Source organism: Populus alba, chromosome 18 (genome assembly GCF_005239225.2).
Source record: "Populus alba chromosome 18, ASM523922v2, whole genome shotgun sequence".
Classification (NCBI taxonomy): domain Eukaryota; kingdom Viridiplantae; phylum Streptophyta; class Magnoliopsida; order Malpighiales; family Salicaceae; genus Populus; species Populus alba.
The window spans coordinates 1,079,118-1,096,870 of NC_133301.1; the positions used below are offsets into that span (position 1 = coordinate 1,079,118).

At 35.1% G+C, this 17,753-nt stretch overlaps 1 long non-coding RNA gene and 1 pseudogene across 1 annotated transcript; both read right to left on the reverse strand.

Moving 5' to 3' along the window:
- Positions 1–10,154: 10,154 nt before the first annotated feature.
- LOC118030146 (uncharacterized) lies at positions 10,155–11,080 on the reverse strand. The gene is made up of 3 exons (XR_012168708.1): positions 10,947–11,080; positions 10,697–10,759; positions 10,155–10,214 (listed from the first exon to the last, which is right to left on the reverse strand). It is a non-coding gene; the product is annotated as an uncharacterized lncRNA (long non-coding RNA).
- A 1,153-nt stretch (positions 11,081–12,233) lies between these two features.
- LOC118030156 (uncharacterized protein At1g32220, chloroplastic-like) lies at positions 12,234–16,053 on the reverse strand (annotated as a pseudogene).
- Between the last annotated feature and the right edge of the window lie 1,700 nt (positions 16,054–17,753).

A 17,753-nucleotide genomic window follows, 5' to 3' on the forward strand; every position in this document is an offset into this window, starting at 1 on the left:
CATTTATTCTGTGTTCAAGAACCCAGACCACAAATCTGATGGAAATGAATTAAACTTAAACAATACAGTTTACGTAAAGAAAAAGGAAACAGATTTAAGATGGCAGAGTTGAGTAGAAAGATCAATAAATTTCATTAACTTCAAATGCCTATATATAGGCTTACATAGAACTTGAAATGCATTAGAACTCTCAACAAACTTGAGAGATTATTGGAATTGAAATCCTAGACTAAGCAGAATATTTCTGCTGCAAATCCTGAAGGAGATAAACTGTTACAGAATTCAAATATGAAAAACTGATCTTAATTCTATCTTTCTAAAGGCAAAATCTCATAATTCTAACACTCCTCCTTGAGACTTGCCTTAGACAAACCAAGTTTCATCCTTAGAAATTCCAGTCTTGATCTAGGAAGAGCTTTAGTCATTATATCAGCAAGTTGAACATCTGTTGGACAGTAGTGTAGCTTTATAAGCTTGTTCTTCTCAGCTTCTCTTATAGAATGAAACTTCACATTGATGTGCTTGGTTCTGCCATGTTGAACCGGATTTAGAGCAATAGCAATGGCAGATTTATTGTCACAATGAAGCTCAGTTTGTGAGCTTTGTTCTTGACCCAAATCAGCAAGCAATTTGTTCAACCAAATTGCTTGATTTGCAGCAGCTGCCATGGAGATATACTCTGCTTCAGCTGTTGATTGTGCCACCACCTCTTGCTTCTTTGCATTCCAACAGATTGCACCTGAACCAATATTAAAAACATATCCAGAGGTGCTCTTCATGTCATCAACACTCCCTGCCCAGTCACTGTCTGCATAACCAATCAGATTTACTCCTTCTGTCTTCAAATACCAGATGCCAAGATCAGTTGTTCCTCTGATGTACTTCAACACTCTTTTAGCAATTCCCATGTGAATGTTGCTAGGTGAGTTCATAAACCTTGACAGCAAACCAGCTGGAAACATTAAGTCAGGTCTAGTTGCTGTCAAGTATAGCAAACTGCCCACTAGGCTTCTAAATCCAGAGGGATCTTCAAGTTTCTCACCATCATTCTTTGAAACTTTCTCATTTTGTGCTAAAGGAGTTGCTACTTCTTTGCATGACTCAAGCTTGAACTTCTTGAGTAAATCAACAGCATACTTCCTTTGTGAAACAAAAATACCCGAACTACATTGATGTATTTCCATTCCAAGAAAGTAGTTCATAATGCCAAGATCAGACATTTCAAAAACATCTTGCATTTCAGTTTTGAACTCTTCCAGCAACTTTGCATTGCTTCCAGTAACTAGCATGTCATCTACATAGAGTGATATCACCAGCTGCAAACCATCTTCATCTTGTTTCAGATATAGGGTAGCTTCATTTTCACTTCTTTTGAATCCTAGTTGAATCAAATGAGTATCAATCCTGCTGTACCAAGCCCTTGGTGCTTGTTTCAAACCATAAAGAGCTTTGTGTAGTTTGTAAACTTTGTGTTCATCACCAGCAACAACAAAGCCTTCTGGTTGCTGAACATAAATTTCCTCAAGTAGTATACCATTTAGAAAAGCAGACTTCACATCTAAATGATAAACTTTCCATCCTTTTTGTCCCGCAAGAGCAAGTAGGAGTCTTATAGTGTCATGCCTAGCTACTGGTGCAAAAGTATCTCCATAATCCACTCCAGCAACTTGAGCAAAACCTTTAACAACCAATCTAGCCTTGTGTTTGAAGATTGAACCATCTGGATTGAATTTGGTTCTGAAAACCCACTTCACTCCAATTGCCTTTTTATCTCCAGGAATTTCAGTCAATCTCCAAGTCCCATTTCTTTCAATGGAATCAATTTTCTGATTTCATTGCTTCAATCCAAGCTGGATCTCCTGCAGCTTCAGAGTAATTTGTAGGCTCAGCATGTACAAGGTTACATCTTTCATACACATCAGACAGTTGTCTAACCTTAAGTACTGTTGTATCTGAAGTTGCTTCAATGGCTTGTTGATCTTCATCATCAATACTTTGTACTGGTGATTCAAGGGCAGCTGTGATAGTCTGTTGAACTTCTTTTAAGTCCCAATTCCAGCAGGCATTTTCATCAAATTGCACATCTCTGCTGACCTGAATTTTGGCTGAATTCAGATTGAAAACTCTGTAACCTTTTGATTCTGTTGCATATCCCACAAGAATCCCTTTTTCTGCTCTAGCATCCAGTTTTCCTCTTTTGGCAGATGGAACATGAAAATAGCACAATGATCCAAACACTTTTAAATGTTTGGCAGTAGGCCGGACTCCAGACCATGCCTCCAATGGTGTTTTGTTTTGAACAGACTTGGTTGGAAGTCTATTAAGCAGGTATACTGAAGTATTTACTGCTTCAGCCCATAGAAACCTTGGCAACTTCTTTTCAAACAATATACATCTGGACATCTCCATCACTGTTCTATTCTTCCTTTCAGAAACTCCATTCTGCTGTGGAGAGTAAGGAGTCGTCAGCTGGTGCACAATTCCAGCTTCTGAACAAAAGGCATTAAACTCCTTCGAAATATACTCTCCACCATTATCAGTTCTCAACACTTTGATCTTCTGACCACTTTGAGTTTCAGCCATGCTTTTGAAGTTTTTGAACATAGATAAAGCTTGTGACTTGTTTTCCAGAAAATAAACCCAAGTCATTCTGCTATAGTCATCAATGAATAATATAAAATACACATTATTATTCAAAGAAGCTGTGCTCATAGGTCCACATATGTCTGAGTGAACCAGCTCCAGCATGTGTGTTGCCCTTTTGGATATACCTTTAGGAAATGGTTGTCGATGCTGCTTTCCCAGTTCACAACTTCCACATGTATGAGCAGTAACATGTATTGCAGACATGTTTTCTACCATTCCAGTATCATACAGCAACTTTAATGAATTAAGATTGTAATGACCGAATCTTTTGTGCCAAAGAATGCTTTCATCAATCTTTGCACTAAACACATGTCCATTAACAGCATCAAGCTTCAAATAGAAGCTATTACCATCCATCTTGATTTTTGCTATCTCTGAATTATGTGTATCAGTGATAAAACAAAATTTCTCTTTAAAAGAGACTTCATAACCATTCTTAAGCATTTGTGCAACACTAAGGAGATTCTGATCTAGTTCAGGAATGTAAAGAACATTTGTGATGGTTTTAATACCTCTATTTGTGCTGACTGCAATAGTTCCTTTCCCCTTAGCTTGCACAATATCTCCATTTCCCAGCTTAATCTTCGGTTGAACTGATCTGTCAATAGAGGAGAAAATTGACAGAAATTTGGACATGTGACTTGTGCAGCCACTGTCTATAAGCCATGTATTCTGTTCAGAGGTATTGCTAGCTTGTGTTGCAACAAACAAATGCTCCTCCTCATCTTTGCTTTCTTCAGAAACATTTGCTTGTTGTTGTATTTGTTGCTGAGGTTGCTTCTTCTTGATTCTGCAATATTTCTCACTGTGACCGAGATTATTACAGAATAAACATTGAAGAGAAGCTTTCCCCTTAAACCAGCAATCTTTCTCAGTATGGTTAGTTCTTCTGCAATAAGAACATGGTGAGAAAGTCTGTCTTTTTGAAGGTATACTTGATTTCCTTTTTAGCATACTTGACAGGTTTGTTTCTTGGTAGATTACCAGCACTCCTTTCCCTGTTGTTTGCTTGGAAAGCCCCTTCAACTGCCTCATCATCTCTCATATGAACTCTTTGCTCCTGAATATGAAGTTTGCTAATTAACTCAGCAATAGTCAGACTTTGCAGATCGCAAGATTCTTCTATTGCTGAGATTTTAGCTTCAAACTTTTGAGGAACAGACATCATAAGTTTTTCTACTACCTTATGATCTTCAAATGTGTTTCCAAGAAGCCTCATTTGATTTACAACATCCATTAATCTGCCAGAATAATCTTTGACAGATTCATTGTCTTTCATCTTCATCAACTCAAATTCCCTCTTAAATGCAAGAAGTTTAACTGCTTTGACTTTGCTGCTGCCTTCAAATTCAACTTGAAGCTTATCCCATACCTGTTTTGGTGTTTCCAGATTCATAATTTTTGTGAAAATATGATCTGCAAGACCAGAATGAAGACAGGTAATGGCTTTGTCCTTCTTGAGTTTTTCTTCTTCATGTGCTTTCATTTGAGCAATTGTAGGATTTGCATTCAATGGTGGAGGATCAGAATCGGTTGCCACAACATTCCATAAGCCATGAGATCTTAGATAAAATCTCATTTTGACAGCCCAAATATGATAGAGTTCTCCACTAAAAATTGGAATTGCAGATACAATATTGTTTGAAGAAGACATTGACAAAAAACAGAAAGAAAATAACTCTCAAGTGTTTCGCTCACCCTCTCTGTGTTTGCCTCACCTTCTCTTATTGTTATCACTCAAAAGAAAGAAAAATTTGTTTGCCCCACAGCCCGTAGGATCTATTTGCTCTGATACCACTAATGGAAATGAATTAAACTTAAACAATACAGTTTACGTAAAGAAAAAGGAAACAGATTTAAGATGGCAGAGTTGAGTAGAAAGATCAATAAATTTCATTAACTTCAAATGCCTATATATAGGCTTACATAGAACTTGAAATGCATTAGAACTCTCAACAAACTTGAGAGATTATTGGAATTGAAATCCTAGACTAAGCAGAATATTTCTGCTGCAAATCCTGAAGGAGATAAACTGTTACAGAATTCAAATATGAAAAACTGATCTTAATTCTATCTTTCTAAAGGCAAAATCTCATAATTCTAACAAAATCCAATGAAAATGAAGAAACAAAAACTTGTGACCCAAAGGTCCCATGTCAAAGGCCTCAAGAAAACCCATGCATTTTTGTTCTTGTTTTCTATGATAGGAACGATCATGGAGACACCACTTTCCGTGTAAGGCAAGGTAAAATCAACATACAAGGACCTGTTGAAGACGATGGTTGTATCTCCCACCACAGCATCATAATTCTGTTGGTAGTAGCCATGAAATTAGATATTCACCATTTTCTGCCTAAGCAAGATTCAGATTTTATGTTAAATGTATTGCAGTGTAATTAGACAAGGTGATGAAGAACGTTTACCTGCAAGTACACTTGATATACCAGACTATCATAATTTCCAGCAGTTCCTCCATCAGGATTTGCAAAGGGGATGTACTCATAAGGCAGAGCGTAAGGCAATGATCCCACTACAGCTTCAAAAACATCTATGCTGTATCCCTTGACTGTTGTGGTGTTAGAGCTGGGATCTCTTGTCACTGACACAAACTGACTGAAGCCATCCTTCACTGGCACTCCAATTTTCAACTTCTTCCCGTTTGATGGAATCTCCCAACCCTTGGGAGCAGCAATGTTATCACCAGGCCATATTACATTTGAAATACTAGACACAGAAGACGAATTCATACTTTTAGTTGTTGTTGAATTCAATGTTTGCACAAGTCCTTTCGTTGGTGTCCAGAATCCAACCTTTCTTCCTCCATTGCCATTCACATTAACTATCCGGAAGGCTGATGCTTGTAACTTCCCATCAACAAAAAGGTAATCTCTCGAAAGGCCTTTGAAGCTAGTGTTTGATAAAGCTTGAAGAAGGTTTGGACCATTTAAAGAGACTCCAAGAGTGGCAAGATCTGTTGGTGAATTGCTAGAAACATTTACCTTTTGGAAGCCAAAATTTTCCATTTTCTCAACTGCAAAGGCCAACGCCGTTGCAGCATCATATGCCCATAGTCCATATATGTTCAACTCAGCATCAATGATGTCAGGATTATCTTGTTGGAATTTCCTTTTCCACCGAACTCGAAAATCTTTGAGCTCTTTTGTACTTGGAACATGAGGTTTAATACCCAGTACCCCTTGCATTGTATCAGTGACAGAAGGATTAGGTGCCACTCAATAAATCAGCAGTCAGACCATCAGTCATGATCCAAACATATCCTTCACTCATCATTCCAATCTCTTTCGCTTTGGCAAAAAGCCGAGTGCCAAGATATTGATTCATGTGCACAATGAAAACTCTAGTTTGCATTGTCATCAACTTGTAAAGCTCCTTGACAATTTGATCGTCAGTGGCTGATGGAGAAATGACACTCTGGTAAGGGACACGAGCATCAACTGCTTGCAAGGCATCAGTCAAATAAGGAATGATTCCCTCTCCATACTCGTTGTCAACGTAGATGGGAACTGCTGCTCTCCATCCAAAGGCTTGAACTAATGCAGCTATGGCATTCACTTGAGTCGAGTCATTTTGTGTAGCTCGAAAAAAATATGGACTTCCTGATTGAAGTAAGAGATGGACATGATGCCGAAAATGATATGATGGGCACCTGAGCTTTTTTTTTCTCCAAGTTCAATAACAAATCTGGCTTGCATTGATGAAGTTGGCCCTATGATTGCTTGCACTTCCACATTTTTTATCAAATCCAGGGCTGTGTTTTAAAAGGGGATAAGAAAGAACAATTATAATTGATATCTTGCTATCATAATCAACAAAGACTGCTGGGAAAATTCTAGTGAAAGCATGTGGTGCTTTATATAAGATAAGAATTTTGATGTCAAGAATATAGTGGTACTGAATTATATACACTAACCACAAGTTCCCAAACAAAGATTTTGTAGCATGTCTTTTCCTTTTGAACTTTTAATACTTCTGTGAAGTCAATGATCTTTGTGCAGCAGAGTGATGAAGTACCAAGTGGACCAGTTCTAACGCCTCCATTGTGAAGTAGAATATATCTAGTCTACAATATCATAACACAGAGAGAACACAGCCTACATAGGTGACTTTTAAAAGCAACTAGCCGTGGCTTGTGAAGACCTGGGTTTCTAGGTGGATTCCTATGAACAGACAAAGAGAGGTTGCAGCCTTGCAGGTTGATCACCTCATTTAAGTAAAGCAGATATACAATATCCATCACTAGATTGTTGCACAAGAAGGTTAATCATAGGTCTAAAATATTAAACAGTGATTCAGAATTAGAGCATGCTGCTGATGAAATTGAGAGGGGGCAGAGAGAACCTGCTGCAGCTGCACCAACAACATCTCTCTTGGAGTCTATGGTGGTGAGGACCAGTCTGGTTTTGTAGTCACTGTGACTGGCATAGAAGTCTGAAAGGGCCATGTTGATGCAACTCAACCCGATATTTCCATACAAAACATCATCCAAGTCAAGAACCACACCGACATTCACAGGGATAGATGTTGTGTCTTGGGCCACCCCCATGGCTATGAAGAAAAACTTCAAAGAAAGAAAGAAAAAGAAAGATGGAACAGGATTTGAAAGCTTTTTTCTCATCTTGTTGTGTGCCTAAAAGACAATTTTAGCTTTTTCTTATATGTTTTAGATAAAAAGGGAGGCTAACAAAGGATCTAATGGAAAATATGTTGCATTAGAAAAACCAACAGACAAGTTCAAAAGCAAAATGACTAGAGCAGATGAACACAGGGAAAGAACAGGAGCATGAGAAAACTAAGATACAACGTGGATTAATCTAGAAAGGAAGGACTCTTACTTATAAGGGCACAGCTCTATAAAGATACAAACGTTTTCATCATCGTTTTACCTTGACTGAATCAAACTAAATGTAGTTAATGACCATGGAATTACTCAAGCTTGTAACTACATTGGCAATCACATTTGCTATTACAGCCAAAAGAACAGCTTTTACATAAAGATAGATTGCTTATTGGAACCAAAAAAAAAATCTTACCCTACGTAACCCAAATTCAATTTCAGCTAATATTCAGTTAAGTCTTAATACCGTCTTATTAATGATCATTGATTGGTCAACAAATTAAATTTCAGGACACGTTCATGGCTTCGAGTTTTTCCTTTTCAATCTTGTTCTTGGTAAACAGTCTTAAAAAGTTGTACGTATTATTGTCAACTATTCAAGACAAGGTTTGTGTCAGTCATTCATCTTGTTTGCATGATTAAGACCATTAGAGTTCGCAAATGAAGAAAAAAACACGTTCATGGCTCAGACTCTTCCTTTCAAACTCTCTTCTTGGTAAACAGTCATCAAACCTTGCATGCGTTATCGTCTACTACTCAAGACAAGCTGCTTGCTAAGATTAGGATAAGCAAATCTATATATTTAACAAGGCTCTCTAGAGGAAGCATCCTTTGTTTTCTAGAAACATCACTATCTCAAGTTCACCTTCCAGCATTTTGACGGAGGCCAGTTGTTCTCTAGGGTTTGATTCTTTCATTTTGTCAAGGGCCAGAATTTTCTCTCAAGATATGGCAATCAAACGAGCTGGAGCCCGTGATTGCAAGGAAGATATAAGAGTCTAGAAGCTAAGTAGAAGAAACGTAAGAAAAAAATTATTGATTTACATCCACGGTTTGAGCAGTTATCCAGAGATAAAAATTATGGTCCCAACTGTTTAACTGTTTACGGGAAATTTTTTGGGAGATGGAAATAGCAACTTTTTTGTAAAATGCCATTGCATTATTCTTTTCAACATCCCAAGTTTAACATATTTTCTTTTGAAATTCAAAGAAAAATCAAAAAAAATGTCATTAGATTAAAGACCGGTTTTTTCTTGATTTTTTTTCTTTTTGTTTGACCTGAATCAGTCTAGCTCCTAAATGGATAGGTCTCAAGTCAGCCTGTCAGGCCATGTCCAACTATGATTTTAATCACCATCCATGATAGAAATATCAGAATCTACTCAATTTGGAGAGTTTCTAGTTGGCTAGGGTAATGGGAAACGACTTGGGACAGCATATTTTGGTAGCAACTTTAAGGCTAAAAACTTATAGAGAGCTGATTAAAAACCACAATTTTAGTAATAGAGGTGAGGTGAATTTACAAATGCTTCTCTAAAGTATTTGCAGAATTACAAGCATCATCCAAATGCTTTTATGCTTGACAGCTACCCCCTCATGTTTCCAACCCTGTACCATATAAATTTGACAAAAACCTCGGTAGGGTTGAAAACATGAGGGGGTTTCTGTCAAACATAAAAACTTATGGAAGGAGCTTGTAATTCCAGAATAACGTTGGCAAAGTCTGGATTTGCCCTCAAATTACTTTTGAAGATGGACAAAGATCAAAGATGTAAATAGCATCATACCAGCTACGAAGAAACAGAAAATCCGGAGGTAAAGAGATAATAAACTAGCACCAGCAGTGATGCTATCATTAAGATACAGACATGTATATGACTTGACATACAAAACTAAGTTCACAATCTTATTATAAAAATTTAGCCCAAATCACTCTTCTCTTGAAGCAGGATCCATCCCAGTCGATGGCTATCAGGCAAAATACTCTCTGGTGCTTCAACGTTTACACCATACTGCTCATTCAAATGATAACAAAGAATCAACATTATTTGATAAGAACAAAGAAAAACTGAAATGGGAAGTGGGAACTGATTTTAAGTGCAGACCTTAGTAGTTAGTGTCCCAATTTTCTCAAGCAGATGAAGCCAATTACATGACTATCCCTTGCACAGTTTATTACATGCATGTCCTATTAACATTCAACATTATGTTGCATTTTTCAAAATCATTTTTCATTTCTTATGCTCTATCATGCACAAGTTCTGTGAAATAAATTATACAGCAAATCAAGGGATTCTTATCTGCCCACTAAAATAATCACCCCAATAAGTCAAGTTAAAGTTAAAGAAAATCAATACGTTGAATAGCATCCATTATTCTACTTCAAGTCGAAGTGGAAAATAAAAACAGCATTGCTTCAAAGCGGCGGGCATGCATTAATGAGCAATGAGAGAAGAAGATACTTGTCCTTTGTTGGCAGGTAAAAGAATCTCATGAGATTGATATCATACTGAGTCATTTCAATAAAATTATTTTCAAATCTTCCAGCTCTCATGACTTTCCAAACAATCAATGACAATGCTCATCTATTTTCAGGTTGAAGTTAACTGAAATTCTAAATCGCAGGCAGGAATCATGCATCCTGAGATCTTAGAAAATACAATATGATTATGGCAAGGGATAACATAGAAACTAAGCCCACCTAAACAAAGAGTGAGAAAGAACAATTTTTTGGGCTTACCTCACTCAGTGCCTTCGACAGATCCTCCATTGTCAAAATTAGGCGCTTTTCCTGTAATCACAAAAAGTTAAGACCAGTGCAAAACAGTCTATATAAACAAACATAAGATTGCAATGGGGACTACTGTTAGCACCTTTTGCTGCTTTGTCCCTTTTGTCTTTAACTACTGGTGCCGGCCGTGCCTTGCATTGCCTACAGCACCGATGCATAACGTTAACGACATTACGACACTATCACTTGGACATTGAAATCTTTTAAACAATCCCTTTGGTGAACACAGAGAAACTTTACAATTCAATTAACTCCTAGTTCAGATGTTGAATCAGCTGTCAGCACTCAGAAAAAAAAAAATTAACCATTTCCATTCCATGCTTTTTATACCACAGATCATATTTTACAAGAGCTTCTAACCACAAATTTAACCACGAACTAGCAAGTTGGGTCAAGTCCAGAATCCCAGCATGCAACAAGATAATTTACTTAACATTTCCCCAAAAAAGATAATAGTTCTATAAAGTTTCCACCATCTTCAGCTCGAACCCTAGGCATGATCTCTCCACTTTCAAAAACCCTAACCCCCTCCCCCATTCCACCACCCACACACACACATCAAAATCAATAAAAATGCTAAAATCCATTAAAATCAAAACCAAAAACAGTGAACAGATACATACTGAAGAGCATCAGTTGCAACATCTGCAACAAACTTCTGTGTCGCAACAGCTACTAATCTAACCCTGCAAAAAAATTAGGAAACAAAAAACCCCATAAACGTCAAAAAAAAATTCCAAATCCCTAAAACAAACCACATTAATTAAAACACAACCCATTATTTCAAATTCAAAAAACAAACCCATTTCAGCTGCAACAATAACCAATTTAATTTTATGCTTTTTTTTGGTACCAAAAGAAAAGGGGTACTACAATCTGACATCAGGACATTGAAACCACTTTTAGCCAAGTAATGCTCCACTAATTCATCAGGAACTGAACCACCAAAATCATCAGAGTGTCAAAAATAATTAAGAAAAAAAAGAAATTTAAGCTAAAAAAAGATGGAATTTCTAGAGGCGGAGCGTTCACAGTGGGGAGTGTAAAATCCATTAAAGAAGCGAGGAAATTCAGTGAGAGCGGCAATCATCATTCGTGCCTTGCCTTCACTTGATTGGCTGCTGTTGCTGACTGTTACTGCTGCTCGTGTTGTTCATTGTTTCTCTCTTGATTCCCGATTTCTTTTGCTTCTTTGATTTTGTATGCTCGAATTCGAGCCTCTCTGTCATATTGCCGGTAAAATTTCGCAAATTTATCTGTTCTTGGGCCTTTTGGCCTCTTATAAGAATCCAAATATTGACTTTTTTTCTCCCTTAACAGCCGAATTATTTATTTCTTACAGTGGCAAATATGAGTCCGGGGTACCGGGGCTGAGGAGTCAACCGGTTACATGCTAACACAGGAAGTTGACAAGCTAGATTTTATAATTAAAACGGGCTGAACTTTACCCTATGCTTTTAAAAAATTCAATTTAACTTTTAAAAAAAAAATATATATTATTTTAATATTTTAAAAAAATCTTGAAATGTGAAGCCAAGGTAACCACCCAATCCATTACCCTCATATATAGTTTTTCAAAATATTTCATAATTATAAGTAAAAATGAATTGGAAATATTCAAGGCAATATTGTTTTTTTTCACTCGTACTTCATCAATTTTAAATTACATCACATATCAATATTAAAATCCATATGACTTTTCAGTTCTACTTATTTTTTTTTATAAATCACTACATTAATAATTTAATAGAACTATTAATTAATACGAACAGTATAGTTTTAATAGATAAATTTAAATGGAATGGAGGCACATAGCAAATCAAAGAAACTTGCAGAATTTTCAAAAAGGAATGCAGCCCTGAGCACTTTTTAGAGAAGAGAGCATCAGCAAAGGGTGATAATACAAAGCGATTCATCCAAGAACTGATTCATCTTGCACTAGGGAATTTGATGACATTATTCCTGTGATTTCAGAATTTTATTTCATCGTTAATGCTTGCTTCGTTTTCCAGTTCACCAAATATTACAAGTCCAAAAGCTAACATCTTCTTGAGAATTTACAAAGAAGAAAACAAATGAAAACTTCTCATGATATCATGAACGGGCTCCTATATTTGGTGGGTAAACACGAGCGGGGAGGGGAGAGAGAGATCAACAAATCTATGCTGCCCCTTGCTGGCTATACCGCTGTATTTCCGTAAACGTCTACGATGCCTGCGAGGGAAAACTGGATCGGTTGCTGCCCTTTACTGCAACTTTAGCAACTAGAAAAAAGCAGTAACATTGACAGGGGGGGGTGAACAAGGGCCAACAAAGGGGAAGCTGTTTTTGAGTGGTTTTGATGTTGAAGAACCTGCAGCGGGATTGGCAATTCCATAAATTACAATGAACCTCCAAATAACAGGATTGAATACGGTAGCTTACAAATCTCCATATCACATTTTCAAGCATTTCTCCCATGTAAATGATAAAATGGCCCACATAACACTCCTTGAAACTTAATTTCTGGTGACTGCAATCTTAGAATGCTCCTAAAAGACAAAGTTGCGACCTCCTTTTATTCCCTTTAAGAGTTCTAAGAACTAGTCTGCATAGGTGCTTAAAGACCTAAAACTAGGAAACAAATTGCAAGATTGCATAGATTTGAGGGACCAATAATAATGAGAATTTGAAAATTCAATTGCAGGGTATGCTGTGTTTCGGCAAACCTAAGCTGCCAAAAGCTGCAGCATGGATAAATATCATTCAAGTGTAGTTTGGGATAACCTAGTAATCTAGATAAATATACGAGAAGGAAGCACCAGAATTTACCATCTCCAATGGAGAACCAATCACACCTAGAGGTAACTTAACACTTCCAACATTGCGAGTTCCGTAAATAAAACCCAGGCCTGAGAATCACTCCTAAACAAGGAAACATGAAACATTTCATCAGATTTGGAGTTACTATAATCCATAACATACAATATTTAATATGCTGTCAGATACAAGGGAGACATATATCTACATTACTAATTCAATACAAACACTGGTAGAATATAAACTACAAAGATTTTTTGAAAATCAAATACACACAAAAAAGAGTACCAAGATATGAAGGATGAAAATCAAATAAATCATAATAGCATTTCACCTGAAGGAAATTTTACCAACCTTCCAGATCCAAAAGTTTTAGGACAGCTCTATGACAGGAATAGAAAGAGTACAAGTAACAAGAATGAAAAGGAAAAATTTTACCTCCGTATGCAAACTTTGGTCAATAACTCTGTTTCAGCAGCTTTTCTACTTCAAAACAACCACAAGTAAAATTCTTAATGAGGTAAAGACTGATAAGAAAAGGGGAAAAAGTAAATATCATGACAACACTTGAAAGTTTTGATTCTTCTTGTGATATAACTATTTAGTATCAAAAATATGTGTTACAGAATTTCAAACTGAATCTATGTATAATACAAACTAGGTTTTTTTTTTTTTTTTTTTGAAGCTTTTAAGAAAACAGTCTTTGTTTCCAAAAACAGAAGATGTAGATGTGCCATGCCAGACATTCACATTAAAGTGACATGATTCGACAGCAAGTAATGAAAATAGTACCTTTCCCTCGTAATATCCTTGCAGCAAGTAATTGGCCAAGCCAAAGTCGGCAGAAGAGATGTAAACAAATCTTTTAACACCTATAGCAAATAAGCAATCAACTATCAAATCCAATCCACTAAAATAAATAAAAATTGGGGGTAGCCTCAGCTGGTAGGCCACACGCAAGTTCCCAGGGTATTTATGAGTTTCAACAACATCCCCTCACCGAAACCAAAAAGAACAAGGTTAATGGTAGAAATGGAACCAGCTACTCTCTAACAGTTTACTTTATTGGTGGGACCAAAATCATGTAAAAGGATATAAAAATTCACAAAACTTGAAAAAGTTTTCTTTTGCTATCAGTGTAACACAGCATGGCTGTTAGATTGCAGATGTACTATGAAATGAAAAACCAAAGACCATGCTAGATCAAAATGCCTTCTAGAATTTGCTTTTTCCTTGATGATTGAAGAAATAATAACAATAAGAAATTGAGAAAAGAAACACAGTTGCCTAAAATTCTCTCCTTCGCTATATTCAATATCCACACAACCACAACTTTGCAATATTGACAATCTATATGACCATTAGAATACCTAATTTATTCGTAACTCCAAAATATGAGAAATTCATCATAAAAGATCCATTCTCAGAGAAAAATCTAACAATGGGTGGAGCAACTTCAAGTGAACACTAGGATTCCCTCTTACAACAACTGTGAAACCAGATTTTAAGCCTCTATGGGCTTCTATTTGGAAACAGCTTTTTTCCACAACACTTATGCAAAAGTCATCAGTTATGAATCACCACAAGGCCGCAAGAACAAACTATATAAATAAACAGCAGAAAAAAAACTTAGCTTCCTTTAGAGTATACCTTTTTCTGAAGCAGACTCTAATTGCATTAATATTTGCAGTTCCATTAATCTTATACATATAAGACTGTGAGCCAAAACCACCTACACAAGAAATTCTAGAAAGCAAAATGCAAATTAGCAGAAAAGAGCAATCACTCATTAAAAAGAGAAGAAGAAGAATCACATCCTGTGTAGCAAAACCACGTTGCAGCACATGTGCGCGCGCACGTGAAAAAAAATGTTATTTTGGTGGAAAAGGTGAGGAGATCACATACAATACAGAGGTGACCCCATTTAGAGCTTCCGTCCATGAATAAGATGAGAGTAGGCTTCCTAGATAAAGAAGACTGTTAGAAACAGAAAACAAGTTTACAGGCATCAAGACATCAAAAGCCATGGAGAGAAAAAGAAAGCACCATAGAACAATGCAAACCTTGATGCCAAATCACATTGCTAACCCATGAATCATGTATCAATGGCCTGCCAGACCTGAAAGGAACATGAACAATTAGACATCAACTTGAGAATAACCAACTATCAATAAAAAAATTACAGCTTTAGAGGATCACAATACCTGCTCAGGCTAGCAACAGTTAAGCCACGGTCTACAGCTTCTTTGCAGATATGAGAAACCAACAAAATCCATTTCCACCCAATACAAAGCAAACTGCATTGGGTTAGCATATCAGGTCAAAACATGCAAAAAACAATAAAAACTAGAAGATATCAAAAGCGCCAACTATGGTTCATTATCCAGCATACCTTCTCTGTCGAGGGTGGAGGTACATTCACTGTCTCAGCCTCCTCAACTTTAAAGGGTTTCATCAACCTTATTAGAATCTGTTGATAGATATCTCCCATTTCTTGATGGCAGCAATTGTACTTATTCAAAAAAAAAAAACTAATCAGAAAATGCAACACCTCACATTTGGTAACACAACAAAATCATACATTCATGTTGCCATCAAATATTCCATTGCGCAAAATATATGCATGCAATAAAAAGAAGAAAAGCCCCAAGGAATCATTGCCAATTCCAAAACGTCCCCTTTTTTTTTTCATTTTTTGGCATTTTTCCAATAAAAAGAGAAGCTTCTAAACACTCACAATCATACAATTCTCAAATCAAAAGCACCAGCCATGTCTTTAAGGAAATCACTAACTCTTAAAATTCCCTTCAAGAGACAAGGTAAATAACACAATGTAATCTTACAAGAAATCAATGTCAACGCAATATTAAAGAAAGAACCCATTTTTTCCCTAAGAGAGAAAATAAATCACAAAAATAAATTTTCCGTACTTATCAATATAAATAATATTCTTGACATAACAGGAGAAGAAAAAAATTACCCAAGAAAGGAAACGAAACGTACTTATAATTTGGAGAGGGAAGTTCTTGATTGGATCAAACGTGAAGCAAGGGGAGTCATTTTGGTGATTTGATCATAAGAGAGTTTTGGGTTCTTGAAGGATCGGCTTCAGTTTTCTTCCTTCTTCCTTCGCTACCAAAAACAGAACACGGTCCAACTTTCCAAGGCGAAAGAGAACACATGGCGCTTGATGGAGGCAGGTCTTGGTGCATATGTGGCTTGACGTCAACCTTTTTTCAATTTTATGTCCTTTTTTTTTTTTTTACGAGAATCGGTAGTTTGATTGAAAAATCAAGGACAAACGACAACATGTCTGCCTGCGTCATTTGGCATTGTGATGAAAATGTGATCGGAGCTGTTTTAACAGTGATTATAAATTTTAAAAGTTATTCGATTTTCTATTTTTTTTTTCATTTAAATTATAGTTTAAATCTTGAATTTCAATCAAAACTATAAATTTATAATTTTTTTAAAAAAATATATCTTTCCAAACCATAGTAGTACTAATATTTAGCAATGTAGTATTATAGAGTATGATATTAGTACTGTAATATTTCTATGGTATTAAATATACATTTAGTATTAAAATAATATTTTTTATTTTTAATATTATCATATTTAAAATTATTTAAAACATCTAAAATACTAATTTTTATATTTTTTCAAGTAAAAAAATATAATTTAAAATATACTTTTAACAATAAATATTCACATGATACAAAAAATGAAATTACTCTATTTGTTTTTGCGTTTTCAAAAAATATTTTTAAAAAAAATTTGAAAATTTTTTTTTTTAATATTTTTTAATATTATTTTGATGTGTTGATTTTTAAAAATATAAAAAAAATTATTTTAAATATTTTTAAATAAAAAATATTTTAAAAAATAAATCAAAACTATACTTTTTGTTACTGACAGGTGTGAAGTGATTAATACAGCAGAGTTAATTTCCTATATCTGAATTTCAAATAGTATTTTTGGGGTTATATTACCATTCTCTTAAAAGAAATAGGTAAAAAAATGTTCCTACCTACCGTGCATTATTTTTTTTGCCTCAAAAGATATATTAGTTATTATTCTGTGAAAAAAAAAAAAAAAAACCTATTGTGTTTTCTTGATAAAGACTTTGATCATTTTATAAGGAGTCCCTCAAAAGGTTTACATCATTTCCAATGGGAAGAACTAAAATTAAAAAACTAAAATATTAATAAATATTTTTTTTTTTTCATTTCCTAACTTCAACGCATGAAGTAAACAAATAGTTATTTTAGTCATTTGTTTAGGTGACAAGTCATATCTATATTTCCTTATAGCAATGGAAAAAATAAATAACTTTTGGCCAACAGCTATTTTTATAGTTGTTCGCCAACATCTCTTTTTTTTTTTTTTTCTTTAAATGCAAGAGGAATTTTCTTCAAATTTAGGAGGAAAGAACTTCGTAAATTTTAAAATTTTGTATTGTGCCCACCCTTCTCTCAAAATTTAGAAAAACAAGAATCATTTATTTCTTCCGGTTAATTAATAACAATTTGATTATGTTAATTAGCTGAAATTGAAAAGTATACTTGTTTAAAAGCTTTTTTCTATTTTCTCTTTAATATACCTTGATTTTCTTTTTTAAGACCTTTTGTTATTAATTTAATATTTGTGATGATTTTTTATTTCTTTATTATTTTATGTTTTAATATGGGTTAAGGAAGACATATTTTATTTATGTTGTTTATCTTTGATAAAATTGAGAGTAATTAATTAATGGTAATTGATATTGATAAAATTATAGAGTGACATATTTAAATTTTATTTTTGATTATTTGTTTTAATTTGAGGTCAATTTATATTTTGTCTTGTTGAAAATATAATTTAAACCAGTATATCAATTCT